The sequence below is a fragment of the Bombina bombina genome, chromosome 4 (genome assembly GCF_027579735.1).
Source record: "Bombina bombina isolate aBomBom1 chromosome 4, aBomBom1.pri, whole genome shotgun sequence".
NCBI lineage: Eukaryota > Metazoa > Chordata > Amphibia > Anura > Bombinatoridae > Bombina > Bombina bombina.
This window is the reverse complement of record NC_069502.1, coordinates 915,591,458-915,611,235: the sequence shown is the minus strand read 5'-3', so window position 1 is coordinate 915,611,235 and position 19,778 is coordinate 915,591,458.

Below are 19,778 nucleotides of genomic sequence, written 5' to 3'. Positions count from 1 at the left end.
CTGACTTTCTGAACCAAAAAGACAGTTTCCTACTTATATGGGAACCCTGGATTACGTATGCTGAGGATAGGAAACGTAGGAATATCAGATTGGAGGAGGAAAGTTATTAGGTTTAGAAATCAGATGCTCTATTCCTTGGGATGTAATACTCTTGAATAACCCACACAATTTACAATTTCATATTATGTTTGAAATAGAATAAATGAAACACTATTAACCTCTAGCAATAATGGTGTAGGAAATTCCAAACATTGTTAAATTTTGAGACTTTTTAATAACGGAAACAATAATTGTGGATTCAATGTTGTTCTTTTTTCTTATGTTTCTTTATTCATGGTTAATTGTCGTACTGATATACACATGTAACAAATATATCGCGCACATTTTCACATTTCTGTAAAATAACTTTAAAATCTAATAAAGATTATTTCGTCAAAAAAATCACATGCTCTAATTCAATCATGAAAGAAAAATATTGTTTTTTTATGTTCTTTAAGTAGATAAAACCCCATGTTTGACTTGTGGAACAACTTGCCACTCTGTCATAGCTTACAAAAAAAAATGCTTGGATGAGGTGGGTGACAAGGTAAGTTTGAAAACCAGCAACTATGAGAAGTTAAAATATTAGCCACAGAAACTCGTTATAAGCCTCTGTGGAGATAAACAATATGTATGCACTGTTTCATTACTATACAGTGCTGAAAAATAATGTTACCTGTCCCATTAAGCCAGTGTTTACCATGGTCTCCCAAATGATATGTCAATTAAATTCTTGTGTGGCCCATATTAGTACTTATAAGAAAATAAAAAGCATATTTGTATCATATTTTATAAATTTGAGTAATATTTACACTTAATTAAAGGGAATGTAAACTTTAATGAATTAAAGGCCAGTATAAATAATAATCTTAAAAACAGGGGCACTTTAATTCATTAAAGTTTACAAAGATGCTTATTTTTTAAAATACCATTGCGTTATGGTAACCATAACGCCGATCCTCCACCCGCAGCTCCTGCTTTCTTTAGCAGAACGATAAAGAATCTGGCTTCCTCCAATCGTTGTGTTCCCCCTTTGGCGTCCAGCTCATGTGGCAACACAACGATTGGAGATAACCGGATCGTCATCGATATGATAATGAAAGCAGGAGATGCGGACAGAGGATCGGTGTTATGTTGACCATAACACAATAGTAAGTATTTTTAAAAATATGCATATTTGTAAACTTTAATAAATTAAAGTGCCCCTGTTTTTAAGATTATTGTTTGATACTGTCCTTTAATTCATTTAAGTTTACATTCACTTTATATAACAAACCATTGATAGATAATTACTCTTCAGTCTTCTTATGGGAATAATGCATTAATCATTCTTCCAATTAGTACATTTTTGTCATTGTTGTGGTAGTTCATTGCGAAGCTATTATACATTAGTCATATAACTCATGGAAAGGTTGCTCATCTTATTTATTGAAAATTGTAATACTTATATATGAGATGGTAAGTGTCAAAAATGCCTTCTGAGTATTTTGTTTTCTGTACTTTTTACAATTATTTACTCTTTGTGTACGTTCAATTTGTAATTATCCCCTTCGTGCCGGTTCTATAGTGTTAACATCACAATGTGATCACGGGATTTCAAGGTCGGGATTGGATCATGGGGGACTGCCCCCAGCCCAATTCTGGATTTTGTCAAAGGGGGAAGCTGCAGGACGCCATATATGGTAGGATGTTCCAATCCGTCTTAATGGCTTTAAAGCCCAGCAATGTTAGTAAGGCATGGAACATCCTAACGGCATGAAGGGGTTAAGTTATTCTGTGTTTTTTAAGAAAATACCCATTAAAAAACATTGTATAAAAATAAATAATAAACAAACTGTAAGTTTTGTTGCAAAATCAAATTTCTGACTGAAACTTTTTGTCTTTTTGGAGGTGATTGTAAATTTGTATTAATTATTGTAATAGTATACTCTCTGGGGGTCAGAAAATAATCCACTGTTAGAAAATTTAAAAATTATCAACCAATGGTGTCGAAACTGCAAAAGGAGATCTATTTGGATGTTATAGTCTTCTGTTGGATCAGAAGTAAGTGTGTTTTAAGCAGAAATATGATACCATTGGGCGAGTACTTCATACCTATAGTGTCATGGCCGTGCTCGGAAACGAACCTGAGACCTCTGATGCTGATTCTCTCTCAACCTATTGTTTTGTGCCACTGGTGGCTCTGACTCTGGCTGAGAATTTCTTTGTGCTGCTACCCGCACTGGCTAGCTCTCTGGCTCCACCTGCTTGCGAGCTGCATATTGTTTTCCAATCAGGACTGCTATATGAGGCAGCCTTACAGTCCACTCCCTGCCCTGACATTGTGGTTTATTAGCTTTGTTTGTGCCTCCGTCCTGAACCTGAATTCCTGTTGTTTGGTGGTTCTCCTGGTTCTTGTATCTGGATTGTCTACTGACCTCTCTTTTGGATCTCCCCAGTGTACTACGAAGAATTAGACTGCATATCTGGTACTCTGAAATTGGCTTGACTCCTGAATTCTCTTCCAGAAAAATAAAAACAATTACACCTAATCTAATAGCCCTATAAAAATAAAAAGCCCCCCCCCAAATAAAAACACCCCCTAACCTACAATTAACTTCCAATAGCCCTTAACAGGGCCTTTCATAGGCCATTGCCCTAAGTTAAATAGCTCTTTTACCTTAATATTTTTTACTAAGTCCCCCCCCCACCCAACCAACCCCCCAAAATAAAAAAAACCTAACTCTAAAAAATCCTAAAAAAGGACATTCAGCTCTTTTACAAGTGCCCAAAGCCCTAATATAAAAAAAAAAACACCCACAAAAAAAACAACTAACACTAACCCCATATAATCTACTCACGGTTTTCGTAATTTAGTGTTTATTATTTTTTGTAGTTTTAGATTTTTACATTTTTTTCGTAGTGTTAGGTTTTTTACATTTGTAATTTAGATTTTTTAATTGGTGGTTTTTATTATTTTTTTAGAATAGTAATGTTAGGTTAATTTATAGTTTAAAGTTAGTTGTTTTTTTTATTTCACAGGTAAGTTTTTTTTTTTATTTATTTTAAGATAGTTATATTTTAATTTAAAGTTAGGCGGTGTTAGGTTTAGGGGTTAATAGTTTAATTTAGTGTTTTGCAATGTGGGGGGGCAATTTAGGGGTTAATAGGTTTAGTTTAGTAGTTACGATGTGGGGGGCTGGAGGTTTAGGGGTTAATAGGTTTATATAGTGTCGGCAATGTTGGGGGCGGCAGATTAGGAGTTAATAGGTTTATTTAATAGTCATGATAAGGGTGGGTGACAGATTAGGGGTTAATAGGTGTAATATAGTGTTTGTGATACGGGAGGGCAGCGGTTTAGGGGTTAATAGGTAGTTTATGAGTGTAAGTGTACTTTGTAACAGTTTAGTTATGAGTCGGTATAGGCTGTAACACAAGCATTTTAGCCGGACCGCACAACCTGTAATACGGCGCTATGGGAAATCATTTTTTTGAGTGCGGAATGGATGTTGTGTTGCAGGCTAAAATGCTTGCGGTATACCGCCGTGACTCATAATATGCGTTCCCAGCCATTCCAGCGTAATGGCCAATTTTTTTGTGTTAATAGCCGTACCACAAAACTCGTAATCCAGTGGCGTCACTAGGGTTGGTGTCACCCGGTGTGGTAAGTTATGGTGTCACCCCCCAGTAATGTTTTTGTTTTTTTTATTGCAAGAAGAGGATTTCATAAAAAAGGCAAACTTCTCCAATGGACAGAAAACAGACACACACAAACACACATAAAAACACAATCAGATGCACACACAAACACTCGGAAACACACAAAAACACACACACACACAAACACTTAGACACACACACACAAAAACACTCAGACACACACACACACAAAAACACTCAGACACACACACACAAAAACACTCATACACACACAAATACACTCATACACACACACAAAAACAGTCAGACACACACACACACAAAAACACTGACACACACACAAAAACACTCAGACACACACACAGAAACTCAGGCACACACACATACAAAATATGTAAACTGCACTGCATTAATTATAAAGCTCATGCCTAGAGCTGCTCCCTGGCTCAGCAGAGCATCAAATGAAAGATAAACAGTGCACTCTAAAAATAAATCACTAAAGAAAAAGGTTTAGGCGCACAAACTTTTAAAATTCTGCTCTCTGACTCTGTTCCAAGTCTGTCAGTGCACAGCCCCGGGGCGCTTGCCTACTGCTTCTAATGGGCAATAACCTCTGCACTCTGCCCACCCCCAGACACCCGCCCGCCCGCCCTCCCCTCCTACCTCTTCAGTGTGCACTTAGTGTACTGTAACAGTACCTGTCTGGTGGGCATCATACGTGGCTCCTTCACTTTAGAGACAGTGTCAGACAGTCATTCGGTCAGGCGCCAGACATCCCCCTCATGATTTCCCGGTTTCTGTTTAGAGACAGCACAGTAGTGAGTGACTCCACTGCTCCACACGTCACTGAGCAGTGAGCACAGATAGGCAGGCAGGTTTAAGCTAGCAGCGCAACTTTGCAAGCCCCACGGCACACCCACAACATTCATAGTGAAACTGGGTAGGTGAGGAGCAAAGTACAAACAAGCAAAAGCAGCCGGAAAACTATTTGTGGATATTGCGGCTCAGGCTCAAGGGGCAAAAAAATTAAGTTTATCTACAACTTCCTTAGTCCCACTAATGTTCACAACTGCTGGCCCCTCTTATAAAAAAAAGTCTATGCATCTCTTCATTGTATTTCTTTGAATTTCAATAAAATAAAAAAATAAAAACTCTGGCTGGTGGTGTCACCGAGGTGCGGTCCACACCACCGCACCCCCCTAGTGACGCCACTGTCGTAATCTAGCCAATTGAGATCTGTATTAAAAACATGCAGCAAAATGTAAATTTAGATTGTTGTAAAAATGTAATTGTTGTAAAAATGTAATTAATGTAAACCGTAAAAGTGATATTTAACAGCTTAATTTATTAAGCTGCATTCACAGTTTTTTCAGGTATGTGGAGCAGATTTACATAAGCGAGCCTGCTGCCACATATTTAACCTCTCCCCCCAAAAAAAATTACATATACGTTGTGCGGTACTTTGCCTTTCGTACCACACAACGTATATACAGTCATGGCCAAAAATATTGTCACTCCTGCATTTCTGTCAGATAATGCACCACTTCGCCCAGAAAATTGTTGCAATTACAAATGTTTAGGAAATCTCATGTTTATTTATTTTGCTTGTATTGGTATGACACCAAAAAGTGGAGTAAAAAAGTCAAATCTGACACATCCCACGCAAAACTCCAAAAATAGAGTCCTCAATTTAAAATTTGATAGATCACCCCTTGTAAAAAACAACTGAAATCAATCGCTTCCTGTAACCATCAATGAGTTTCTTATACCTCTCTACTGCAATTTTGGACCACTCCTTCTTTCGCCAACTCTCAGATTGGAAGGGTTCCTTTTCCCAACTGCTGTTGACATATCTCCACAGGTGCTCTATGGGATTGAGATCTGGTCTCATTGCTGGCCAGTTCAGTACTCTCCAGCGCTTTGTCTTAAACAATTTCTGGGTGCTTTTTGACGTGTGCTTTGGGTCATTGTCCTGCTGTAAGACATATGACCTCTGACTGAGACCCAGCTTTCTGACACTGGGCCCTACATTGCACCACAGAATTATTTTGTAGTCTTCAGATTTCATAATGCCATGCACACAGTCAAGACATCTAGTGCCTGAAGCAGCAAAGCAATGCCAAAACATCAGTGAACCTCCACCATATTTGACTGTAGGAACTGTATTCTTTTCTTTTAAAAGCCTCATTTCTTTTTCTGAAAACAGTAGAATGATGGGCTTTACCAAAAAAAAGCTGTAATTTTGTTTAGTTTGTCCACAGCAAATTCTCCCAAAAGGATTTTGCCTTCCTCAGGTTAGTTTTGGCAAACTCCAATCTGGCTTTTTTTATGTTTCTGTCAGCAGTGGGGTCCTCCTGGGTCTCCTACCATAGCTTCCCTTTTCATTCAGATGGCAACGTATAGTGCAAGCTGACATTTTATTATTATCAGGTATTTGTAGAGCACCAACAGGTTCCATAGCACTATGAACATAGGTGGTATATAAAAATGATTACAGGAATCAAATGGGGAGAGAGGGTCCTGCCGAGAGTTGCACTGTTGTAGTCGGCTCTTATGAAGGTGAACTACAAACAGCTGGGCTCATAGGCTTACATGCTATGGGGTTTTAGGGGATAGCAGTGGAGATAGGAAGGTTAGTGTAGGTTGTAAGCGTCCCTGAATAGTAGAGTCTTCAGGGAGGACTTGAAGCTTTTAAAACTAGGGGAGATTCTTGTGGAGCGAGGCAGAGAGTTCCATAAGATGGGAGTCAGTCTGGAGAAATCTTGAAGGCGGGAATGTGAGGAGGTAATAAGAGAGGAGGAGAGTAGGAGATCATGAGCGAGCAAAGGGGACGGAGGGAGAGTATCTGGAGACAAGGTCTGAGATGTAGGGGGGAGCAGTGCAATTGAGGGCTTTGTGTGTCAGAGTGAGAATTTTGTATTTAATCCTTGAGGCAAGAGGAAGCCAGTGAAGGGATTGGCAGAGAGGTGCGGCAGATGAAGAGCGACATGCAAGGAAGATGAGCCTGGCAGAGGCATTCATTATGGACTGTGAAAGAGCTAGGTGGCAGCTAGGGAGACCAGAGAGGATAGAGTTGCAGTAGTCGAGGCGGAAAAGAATGAGACAGTGGATTAAAATCTTTGTTGTGTCTTGTGTAAGGAAATGTCTAATTTTAGCGATGTTTTTAAGGTGGAAGCGGCAGGCTTTAGCCAAGGACTGAATGTGAGGAGTGAAAGAAAGATCTGAGTCCAGTGTGACCCCAAGACATCGGGCATGTGAGGTTGGTGACATATTTGTACCCTGTGCCTGAAGGTTAGCTTGAATTTATCTGGAAGTTGATGAGGTTTTTTATCCACCAATCTAACAATCCTTTGTTGCAATCTTTGATCAATTTTTCTATTTCGTCCACATCCAGAGAGATTAGCTACAGTGCAATGGGCTGTTAACTTCTTGACAATGTTGCGCACAGTGGACACAGGAACATTAAGATGTCTGGAGATGGACTTGAAACCTTGAGATTGTCCATGCTTTTCCACAATTTTTGTTCTCAAATCCTCAGGCAATTCTTTGCTGCTCTTTCTCTTCTCTATGCTCTTTGTGGCACACAGAGACACACAACAGAAAAGTTGAGTCAATTTTTCACCATTTTAACTTGTTTGCCAGTGTGATTTCTATATTGTGAGTAGGGATGGGCGTGTTTATATTCGAATTTGAATGTTAGAACAAATATTATTGTTTAAATTCGATTTACATAATAGAATGTTGATAAGAAAGAATATTTTTAAAAATTATATTATCGAATGTTATTTAAAGACTCGAGACAACAGATCAATAACCACCTCACTTTAGTGCTTACCGCTGGTATTACAAGTTGAAAGTAAACACATTCACTTGAGCTCAATCATGATTTATGCTAGAATGATTACTGCATCTTCAGAGCTCTGATTAACTGTTTTGCTAAACAAAAGTATCACAAAACACATAAAAAATACGTTACAAAGGATAGTTACACTCATAATAACATTATCTAATAAATATTATTATTAAAACAAAAAATATTGCACACAAAAGTTATAAGGACTCAAACATATGAGGTGTTAGGGAAAAAAAGCAGGCAAAGGGCTTTAACATTGAGATACATACATATAAATGTCTAAATATACATATGTATGTGTGTATATATATATATATTTATTTATATGTGTATATATGTATTTACAGACACATATTCACATAAATACACATGTATACATATATAGACATATATATATAAATATAAATAAATATATATATATATATATATATATATATATATATATGCACTGGAGGCTCTTGCGGTTAAGTAGAAGAAAACATGAAAAAAACATATTTATTGACTATTCATATTTAATAAAGTGTTTAACTGTTAATTTACTGTAAATATTTCACATTCCAATATTCTTCACATAAGGGATGTATATATAGGTATAGATAGATATTGTACCAAAATACCATCAGATGTATTTTGAAATATGTATTTATGAATAAATAGAAAATATTTTGCTATGTGAAGAACATTGGAATGTGAAATATTACAATTTTCATGTCGGTTAGCGCATTTGAGAGAATGTGATTGTGTTTGCGTGCAAGTGTTTTTTTTTCCACTTTTTGCGCTACATTGAAGTCTATGGGGTCGATTTAATAACTGGACGAGCGGACATGATTCACTGTCTGCTGAAATGCTTGTGCAATGCTGTCCCCTGCACATTCACGGTCAATCAGCCACTAGCAGGGGGTGTCAATTATCTGTCTCAGGATGATTGCAGTCTGCCACCTAAAAGGCGGCAGAGAATTTAAGGAGCAGAGGTCTTACGAACACTGCTTCTTAACTTCAGTTTCCTGCTAGAAGAGTCTCTAAAATGTTTGCTTTTTCTTGTGAACCTCTAGTTTTCCATCAGGATAAGGCTGTTTTCGGGAAGAAATTAGATTTTTTGCCAAAGGTAGTTTCTTCGGACAAGTTCAATAGAGAAATTGTATTATCTTAATCCTAAGAATTCTAAAAGCTGCTTCTACATAATTTAAATGTAGTTAGAGACTTAAAGGACCAGTCAACACAGTAGATTTGCATAATCAACAAATGCAAGATAACAAGACAATGCAATAGCAATTAGCCTGAACTTCAAATGAGTAGTAGATTTTTTTTCTGACAATTTTAACAGTTATGTCTTTTTCCACTCCCCCTGTACCATGTGACAGCCATCAGCCAATCACAAATGCATACACGTACCATGTGACATCCATCAGCCATTCACAAATGCATACACACTTATTCTTGCACATGCTCAGTAGGAGCTGGTGACTCAAAAAGTTTAAATATAAAAAGACTGTGCACATTTTGTTAATGGAAGTTAATTGGAAAGTTGTTTAAAATAACATGCTCTATCTGAATAATGAAAGTTTCATTTTGATTGAGTGTCCCTTTAAAGTTTTATCTTCAGGCTACAAAGGATTTAGACAATCTTGACGTCTGTTCATTTATTTCTCATCTCCATGCAAGGGTTTAGAAGGCCAGAACATTTACTTTTTGGTTAAAACTTTTAATCCATATATCTTACTTGGAGGTGAGGTCTCCCCTGAAAGCTTATTACTGCTCACTCTACCAGATCAGTTTCCACTTCTAGGGAATTTAAAAATGAGGCTTCTGTTGAACAAACTTGCAAGGGAGCAACATAGTCATCCCTACATACCTTTACAAATTTCTACCACTTTGATGTTTTTGCTTCTTTGGAAACAGATTTTGGTAGGAACGTTCTCCAGACAGCAGTATCTGAAAATTAGGTGCCTATCTTAAAAAAAAAAAAAAAAATTTTTTTAAAAAATCATGTTCTCATTACTCTTGGACTCCACATCTTGTGAACTCTCACCACCTTTACGAAAGAAAACAAAATTTATGTTTATTTGATAAATACATATCTTTCAAGGTGGAGAGAGTCCACAAGGATTTCCATATTTATTTTAATTGTTAATTTTTTTCTGGTGGCAGTTAGAGTTTTGCACCTTATTAACCTGCTCTGTCCTCTCCTACTTTTCTACTTCTTCTTAGTTGGTTATAGGTAAGACTGGCTTATCAGTGAGATGCAAGAGAGAGAATACTCCTTGGAGTTTTTGGGAATCTTTGCCTCCTCCTAGTAACTAGGCTTGAATCCCAGAAGTAATTAACTTGTGGACTCTCACTATAGACCATACATTCATATATACATTTAACATGTTAGTGGCTTTTTCGATTATTCCAAATCACAAATGTTGAAAAGGCCAGTTTGCACTTTATCAGGTACCTTTAACTCTTGATGTGCCAGTGTTGTTGTTGATATTAAGTTGATAACTAAATGTTTTCCATTCATTGTATGGAGGAATCTTCCAATATCTGATCTAATACGAAAACGGTGTTTGGATTGTGATCGCTTCAATGTAGAAAAAAAATGTGTATTCGGGGTTAAAGAAAATGGAAATAAACATAATCAGTGAGATTAACTCCTGCAAAAAGATGAAACAAATTATTAAAGTCTGCTCCAGAGCAGCAATGCACTACTGGAACCTAGCTGAATACATCTGGTGAGCAAATGACAAGGGGTATATATGCAAAGCCACCAATCACCAACTAGCTTCCCAAAGTGCATTGCTGCTTTTGAGCCTACCTAGGTACAGAAGCAGATTCAGGAGGGGGCAACAGGACAAATGCCCAGCTAACATCCATGATCAGATAGGTTCACCTGGATATTGTTGGTAGTCAGTTTAGCCACAAGATCTGTACAGGAAGTCACATGCAGGGGGCAAGTGGCTGTCAAGTTCCTACTAAGCCCTCACATAGGCCCAGCGTGAGGTGTATCTGGGCCTGTACACCAAGCAGGGGAAATTGTAGCAGGTGGACCTGACCCTGGTTAGAAGTGGAACTAAGGTACAAGCTAAGTTTATTGGAAGGGTGTGCAATGAAGATGTTGGTTTTAGGATTATAATCAGAATTAAAGTATATTTTAACTAATTCAGCAGTTAGTTTCTGACATATATATGAACAATGATGTAACCTACAGTATATCATCTTTGTTCTGTGTTGTGAAATATGCGAAAAGTACAGCAGCATACTGCCAGTCCGAAGCCTATGGGAAATTAGAGGATCTTTGAACTTAAAAATATGCATGTTGTTCCCCACTACTTCTGGGGATTAAACACCTAAAATATTGTTATTTGCAGTATATTCAACACCATGGAGAAAGTGTGAAAACATAGATCTTAACAAGTCTCAGTTGTGGTTTACTTACAAACTTACAAATAAAAGCAGGTTATGTATGTGATAGTTCATAAACATCTGGATTTCACACATTTGAGTTTGATAAACAAGTCAACACTTGTATGTAACATGAATTTGTTTGCAGACCAACACAGATACAAATAAAATCTGACCCAAACTAGGGAAAGCTCAGATTGTGCAAGATGTCTTAATATGGCCTCAAACCCACACAAAGAGTTAAAATAGAACCCTTCACAAAAAAAGTACTGCAGTTTGTTTGTTTGTTTGTTTTTTTGTAGCAGCTCCATTTTAGTAATCAAACCATATGTGGAAACTACTATTAGTAAGTGCTTCCTACATGTGCTCACTATGCAAACAGCCATCAGGGAGTTTGGTAGCCATTGTTATAGCCCCTAAAAAAGTCAAGGTAATCTCTCTACTGTAAATAAACCTAAAATCTATCCCCTCAGCCCCACCAGCAATGTTAACCCCTTAAAGGGAAAGTAAAGTCAAAATTAAACTTTGATGATTCAGAGAGAGCATGCAATTTTAAACAACTTTCTTAATGACTTCTTTTGTCTAATTTGAAAAAACAAGGCAAATACAAAATGTATCATGAAACTAATAATAATAATGATAGCCATTTCTTATTTATATCAGTTGTTAACATGCTCTCTACCCCTTTCCCCTCGTAGAAACAAGGTTGAAAAAACAGGCATCAAAATAGAGTGAAAGATAATTTTTAGCTGAAAAACTCGCCACATTGGGAAAAAAGTTTTCTAAATCAATGATGAAAAACAATAAAAAAACTTTCTATTTTTTTAAAAAAATGTAATCATTGAGCAAACATGCTCACTATACCCATCATGCCTATATACAAGCATGCGATTTTATGCAACTTTTCAGTTTACTTCTATTTTATAATATGCATTGTTCTCTTGGTATTCTTTGTTGGAATTTAGGTAGGCTCAGGAGCAGTAAAGCACTACTGGGAGTTGTTAGCTGGTGATTGGTGGCTTCACTTCTATGCCTCTTTTCATTGGTTTACCACAATCTGGAGAAATGGAGTAACGTAGCAGCAAATATATGTACTGTCAAATACATTTGAGTAAAATCATTCTACTTTCCAGTACAAACTAAATCAATTCAACTGGTTGCAAATAAAATGTTTGCTTCCTCAGACTATGTCAAAGTGAATTTTAACTGTCCAGTGCATACCGACAACTGGGATAAATAGTGTACATGGCAGACATATTGCTATTCAGCATAAGAAAATATCACCCAGGAAATGAAATACCCATTAAGGGCGTGTCATGAATATAGATAGTATTTGGGTGTACCAATTAAGTGTTAGATTACATTTACTTACTGGCTTACAGAGTATTAACTATAGTCAACTGTATTTCGAAAGATTTGCATAAAAAAGTTTTTATGCCATTTGACAGTAAATAAAATATTAATGTTGCCCACCATATTGTGTAGATTAGATATTGTGGGGTCGATAACAATCCTTTAGGAAAGTTTATCTAATGAATATCAACAGAAAACACACCATTAGTTTACGAGGATTTTTGTAAATACATAATTTCATAAGTATGTCCACAGTATTGTGATTGAGCTTTATATTATTTAGATTTTTAGCTATAATAAAAAAATATAGCAGTTATGGGACCAAAATTATAAAATATAAAAAAGCTAGATTTCCCAACTGGCTCTCTTTGGCTCAACCTTAGGTTCCAAGATTAACAAATCCACCTAGCTTTAAAGGGATAGTCTACACCAGCATTTTTATTGTTAAAAAGATAGATAATTCCTTTATTACCCATTCCCCAGTTTTGCATAACAACACAGTTATATTAATATACGGCTAGATTATGAGTTTTGCGTTATGAGGGGTGAGGTATTAACTTGCACATTATTGTCACCGCTCACTTACCTACAGCGCTGGTATTACAGGTTTTCCTAAACCTGGCGTTAACAGGCAAGAAGTGAGCGTAGAGCAAATTTGAGCTCCATACCGCACTCCAATACCAGGGCTGCGTAACTCAGCGGTGAGCTGGTTGTACGTGCTCGTGCACGATTTCCCCATAGACATCAATGGGGAGAGCCGGCTGAAAAAAAGTCTAACACCTGCAATAAAGCAGCGTAAAGCTCCGTAATGCAGCCCCATTGATTCCTATGGGGAAACTAAAGTTATGTTTACACCTAACACCATAACATGAACCCTGAGTCTAAACAACCCTAATCTTACACTTATGAACCCCTAATCTGCCGCCCACGACATCGCTGACACCTACATTATACTTTATAAAACCCTAATCTGCCGCTCCGGAAATCGCCACCACCTATATTATACTTATGAACCCCTAATCTGCTGCCCCCAACATCGCCGACAGCTACATTATATTTATTAACCCCTAATCTGCCGCCCACAACATCGCCAACACCTACATAATGTTATTAACCCCTAATCTGCCACCCCCAACTATAATAAACATATTAACCCCTAAACCGCCGTACTCCCGCCTCGCAAACACTAGTTAAATATTATTTACCCCTAATCTGCTGTCCCTAACATCGCCGCCACCTACCTACAGTTATTAACCTCTAATCTGCCACCCCCAATGTCGCCGCCACTATATTAAATTTATTAACCCCTAAATCTAACCCTAACACCCCCTAACTTAAATATAATTAAACCCTACAATTATTACCTAATTTATTCCTATTTAAAACTAAATACTTACCTGTAAAATAAACCCTAACGGCTAGATTTGGAGTTTGGCGGTAGATGGGTTGCTAACGCCACGCGTGTTTTATGTCTAACGCACGGCATTGTTTGACTCCGGTATTTAGAGTACAAAAAAGACCATCTAACGATGCTCCTAACGCGTGTATGTCACACGCGGAATCCTGACCGCGTTAGACAGTCTCCCATAGAGATCAATGGAAAAGCAAAAAAATAGCTTTTTTCACCTAACACTCGATCTCGCGAGAATACGCACAGCTCGGTCATATGACGCATACCACATCACACACAACAATAACACGCCGCAAATGTCACAACAACAATCAATCAACAAAGCACACAAGCATTACACATTCACAAGCGGGGGGATTTTTCATAAAATTTAATACGGGGAATACGCATATACTTTAAGATGAGGAAATTCGCAAAATAACAACAAGGAATAAAAAATATATACATACACTAGAAAAATAATCGCATTCAATATCACTATATATTAGGACAAACATACATATACAACACTTCACTAATAACACACCATCGCAAATTCACATTTAAAAAGAATACTATTGGACAATGTTAGAGAAAACGACCACTATGACATCATCGCATTCTACACATTCCACAAATACTAACTCCAAATGAGCATGCGCAAATTCACACAACTAATACACATTGCACTAATATTAATTGCTAATAAAGCACACCTGAACACAATTTACAACGGAAATTGGTACATCATTAAACATTTACACAGGGTATATAAGCACCACACAAGCAGGGCTTCTTTGACTGTGTTGCTGGTGGGTCTTTGGAGATTGGAGGTTTAAGATTAGAGAGTTGGTGCATTATTGTGAGTGAGTTAGTGTTAGCGTGAGAGAGTCAGTTGTTAGTGTTAGCGTGAGTGAGTTAGTGGGAGTTAGTGGGAGTGGGAGAGAGTCTGTTAGTGGGAGCGTGAGTGAGTTAGTGGGAGTGGGAGTTGTTAGTGGGAGCGTGAGTTAGTGGTAGTTAGTGAGAGTTAGTGGGAGTGTTTGTTAGTGAGAATTAGTAGTAGTGTGTTAGTGAGAATTAGTAGTAGTGTGAGTTAGCGAGCGAGTGATTTTTCTGTACACTTAACACATTTACATGCAAACACATTCAATACATACATACACTTATCAATAACACTACATACACTCCATACCCCCTACCCCCTCATACTACACTCCATACCCCATTCCCTGTAGTCCCATTCCCTTTCATCCCATTTACTCTTATCCCATACCCCATACCCATCCCATACCCATCCCCTAGTTACATTTAGTTTACATATCCTCCTTTTAGTCTTCTTCTTCTTTTGGTTTATTTAAATACTCCTTACCCTCTTTGTTTTTTACATCCCTCTCACACTTTCAGCACTTTTTTTGTCTTTTTAGTTCTTTATTTTGACCCCCTTTCATTTCATCACACTCACTTTTTGTTTGATTATTTGGGGTTTAGTTTAGGGAACAGATGGAGGGCAGGCAGGGGAGAGGTAGAGGGGGGAGGAGAGGGAGGGGGAGAGGAACAGGGCAGGAAGGGGGGCAGGAAGGGGGGCAGGAAGTGGGGGTGGAAGCGGTGGGTGGACCCAGCCACTTGGTTCAAGATGAACAAGTGGCTGGGCCCAGTGGTGGACAGAGTAGGGCTTCACAGTCCGGGAAACAGAGGGCATCGTCACAGGGGAAGGCCAAGGCGACTAGGGAGGCGAGGTTTTCGATGGAGGAGAAGGAGGCCCTCGTAGAGGCCTATATGGCCAGGTATAGGAGGCTGCAGCACCAGAAGACTACCCCGACTGACAAGAGGAGGCTCTGGAATGAGATAAGAAATGCAGTCAATGCAGTGGGTGGCCGGAACAGAGATCTGGATTCGATAAAACATCGCTACCGGGACTGTACGATGGATCTCAAGAAAAAGTTAAGCCTGGAGGCCCGACATTCCGCAGGAACCAGTGGCGGACCTGCCCTGGAAGTACTGCCGATGGGAGGAAATGTTGCGGCCCAGCATCTCCGAGGTGGATGTAGTCGGTATCGGAGGAATTGATACCGGGAACCTGCCATTCTCATCTGACGGTAAGCTCATTGAACAATAAATTCACATACGAATGTATTTCAAGGGACACTATACGCAAACCTTTACTTTCATGATTGAGGTAGCGAATACAATTTGACAAAACATTCAAATGTACTTATATTACCTAATTTGAATCATTCTTGAGATATATTTTAATGAAGAAATAGCCATGCACACGGTGAAACAATCACAGGAGGCAGCTATATTCAGCTAACAATCAGCATCTTATAAGCATATTTAGATATGCTTTTCAGCAAAGAATATCCAGAGAATGAAGCTAATTAGATAAGAAAAGTACATTAGAAAGTTGATTATAAATGTATGCTTCTAAATCATGAAAGATAAAACATTGGGTTTCATGTCCCTTTAAGGATCAGATTAATGCTATAACGTTGTTTACACGCATTCACAATTACTTTGCGGTTACATCAGTATCTAGGCTATAGGTTAGGTGTGCATTTAAACAGACTGAAAACAAACGCGAAAACATTCAGATTGACCAGAGATATCACAAACACGGTTTAGAAAATGCGGAAATCGTATTGATTGTTAGATTTCAAAGTGGATTAATGATTCTGCATTTGTAATTGTATCGTAAGCTAAGTCATTTAAAGCTTGATTTGCAAATATGCTAATATATACATTTTTTTTTATTTTCTAATATACAGAGTCTGGGGAGGAGGCAGCACAAGAACTACAGCCTCATCCATCTCCCTGGGATGAGAGTGGTGGGGAGGAATTTCCACTTCGGAGGGAAGAGGCCCCCCGTGACGAAGAGGGCACGGAAGCAGATAAAGAGGCCCCGGAAGCAGAGGAGGAGTCAGCGGAACCAGAGGCCCCTCAAGGACCCGCACACCGCCGTGCACGGGCAACCCGCCGTGCACGGGTACCCCACCAAGCACAACAAGAGGAAATAGCGGAGGTGCGGGTTCTACTGGACTACATAGACCAGATGCGTAACTCCCGGATACAAAATATCGAAGGCCGAACTTGAATTATTGATGGACAAAATCAAATAATTGAAGGCAAAAAAACAAATAATAAACATACTTAATAGAATCGAACAAGGCCAAAACAGAATCATTAATCTGCATGAAGAGATGTTCAATTTTTTCCGGGAGGCGCATGCTGGTCTGCCTCCTGGTCCGCCTCCTGCTGCTGGGCCTCCTGCTGCTGGGCCTCTTGCTGCTGGGCCTCCTGCTGCTGGCCCATCTCCTCCTGCCGGCCCATCTACTCCTCTTCAGCCATCTCCTCCTCTTCAGCCATCTCCTCCTCTTCAGCCATCTTCTCCTCCTCAGCCATCTTCTCCTCCTCAGCCATCTTCTCCTCCTCACCTTGGTCGTCCCAGTACTCTTCCTTCCACTCTTCCCACAACATCTCCAAGGAGAACTCTTCAGAGTTGGCAGTTGCCCCTCCCAGAGCCTCAGCCCCGTGGGAAGAGGGGAAGGAAGAGGAAGTAAGTATTTATTTTCATCTTTAATTTTTTTTTATTTAATGTGTAATGGATAGGTATGTGATGATGTGGTTTTCATACACTTGTGGACCACACTCTGTATATAATCTACTTCTATGGGACCGGGTCCATGGAGGCAGATTGTTTGCAGAGTGTGGGTTATAAGTGTGTGAAAACCACATCATCACATACCTATCCTTGTTCATGATATTGATTGGTTTCTGTGATGTGATGTCCAAACTGTTTCCCGAATCGCAAACAAAATTACCATTACAATTATCCATGATGGCATATTACTGTTTGGATGCCAATAACACAGCTTAAAGGGACAGTCAGAAAATGATTGATTACAAAGAAAACACTGTATTACGCATTATCAAGTTGGAAACAACAAAACATGGAGAAATACGTGTGACTTATGTGCTTACCCTTGTATCTATGACTATGAAAAATGACCACTTATTTGTTGTTCTGACATAACAACATTTTAGATATCAATGATCAATACATGGTAAATAATATGCTGTATGAGCACAAGGTTTTACATATACAAATGCTATCCAAATGCCCTCTAGTGGTCAAATTGCATAATGATTACATGCACTCTTCAAGCTCGAAGAAATGAGCACACGAACCTCATAGGTTTAGCTAGCAAATTTAAATAAACACAGACAAATGATTAATTGGTGAGAAACATTTGATATCATTGATATTACAAAATTGACTTTTAGAATAATGCAAAACATTATTTGTTTTCTAAACTGTCCCTTTAACAAAATTACATATGCTAACATATATTTGAAGCTTGTTGGTATATCTACATGTACTTGTTCAAACAATAAATATTGAAATCAGATTTATATTGACGTGTTAAATAAAGTCTATTTTCTTAAAGAGACATTATTGTGTTAATTTTTTTTTAGAAAGACATTTGTTTTAACAATGAATATGGTTTAAAGTCCTTTTAGGAGTGGGGGGTGAAAATATGCTAACAATAATATATTTGAAGATTAACCAATGTGGAACTCATACATGATACAAAAATCAAAATTTGCATTAAAGGGACAGTATACTATATTTTTAACAGAACTGTATGTAATAGACACTACTAGAAACAACAAGATTAACATATACTGATATCAATATTACAAAGCTTCAAACACTTTCAAAGAAAATCGGGTTAGCTCTATTGAAAATATAGATGAACCCCCATTACAACCGTAAAACAAGACAATACACCATCATACACAAAACAGGAGAAAGCTTGAGATGGTACTCACATGAAACTTAGAGGCTTGGCGAGGAGTCTGATAATTAATTACATTTTATTTGAACAGAAGCAAAATGAAATGTGTATTTGTTAAACAATGGACTATCTAACTAGAGACCAAATTAAAAGATTTCATTTATAATGTGAGTGTCTAATGAACCTTTAATAAAATATACAACGAAATTACATTTAGAAGAAGTCGGCATCATATATTTAGCATATTATAAAGCTAAATCCATATTGATTACTTTATTCTAACACAATAGCGCATATTTATTTTAATGAGATATCTTTAACATTAAACACAACAGTCATTTTTCTGAAAAAGGAACATATTGTTGACAAACATATTAAACAACATGGACTATAGAGATTTGCACTTGCCTCGAAATATCATATGCATGAAAACATTTTGCTTTCGTTCGTTTATTCAACCAGACATCCAGCAAAAGAGAATGTGGTGGTCTTTATCAGCTACGGGTCAACAATGTAAAATGATGCAAATAATACATATTCGCAAGGTTTTTAAAATTGGCTGCAGTCACAAACGTGTTTAACGTGCACAAACAAATATTGCGGGACTATGTAATCCAATCAGACTTTTTTTACCTTTGCATGTGACGTCTTAACATGTCGCTTCCTTGATCACGTAAGAACGCCATCCAATAAAAGGCACATTCTTGATCACGTAAGAACGCCCCAAAAAAAAGGCGCATCCTTGATCGCGTCAAAACGACATCCAATAAAAGGCACATTCTTGATCACGTAAGAACGTCAGTCAATACAAGGAATCATTGGACAGCCTGGCAGGTGACGTCTTAAGCAACATGGCGCATCCGAGATCGCTGAAAAACCGCAGCCAATACAAGGACTCAGTTGACAGCTTGGCATATCACTAAGAAACGTATTTATATTTTAGGAACTAGTATGTGTCTAGATTGCTATCTAGGAATGTCACGAAATCATGAATCATCTTTTCGGACTTGACTGTCCCTTGAACTATAGCTATGGTGTATATCTTTAACATTTAAAAGATACACATGAGAAATACATATGCCATTGATGTTTTAAGATATGTTTTGATTGTTTTGGAATAACAATAATGATACATGGATTGATTAAACGTGTCATTTATTCAAGTTTAAATATGGTCAGCCTACCTATAGCCATATATGGGAGGAGAAGTATTTTGTTAACATATTTGTTAAAAAATATTCATCATCTAAAATATTTGCATTACACACAGAGATTTATTTGGTTACACTTTTACAATAAGATAGAATTGAAAATGAAATAC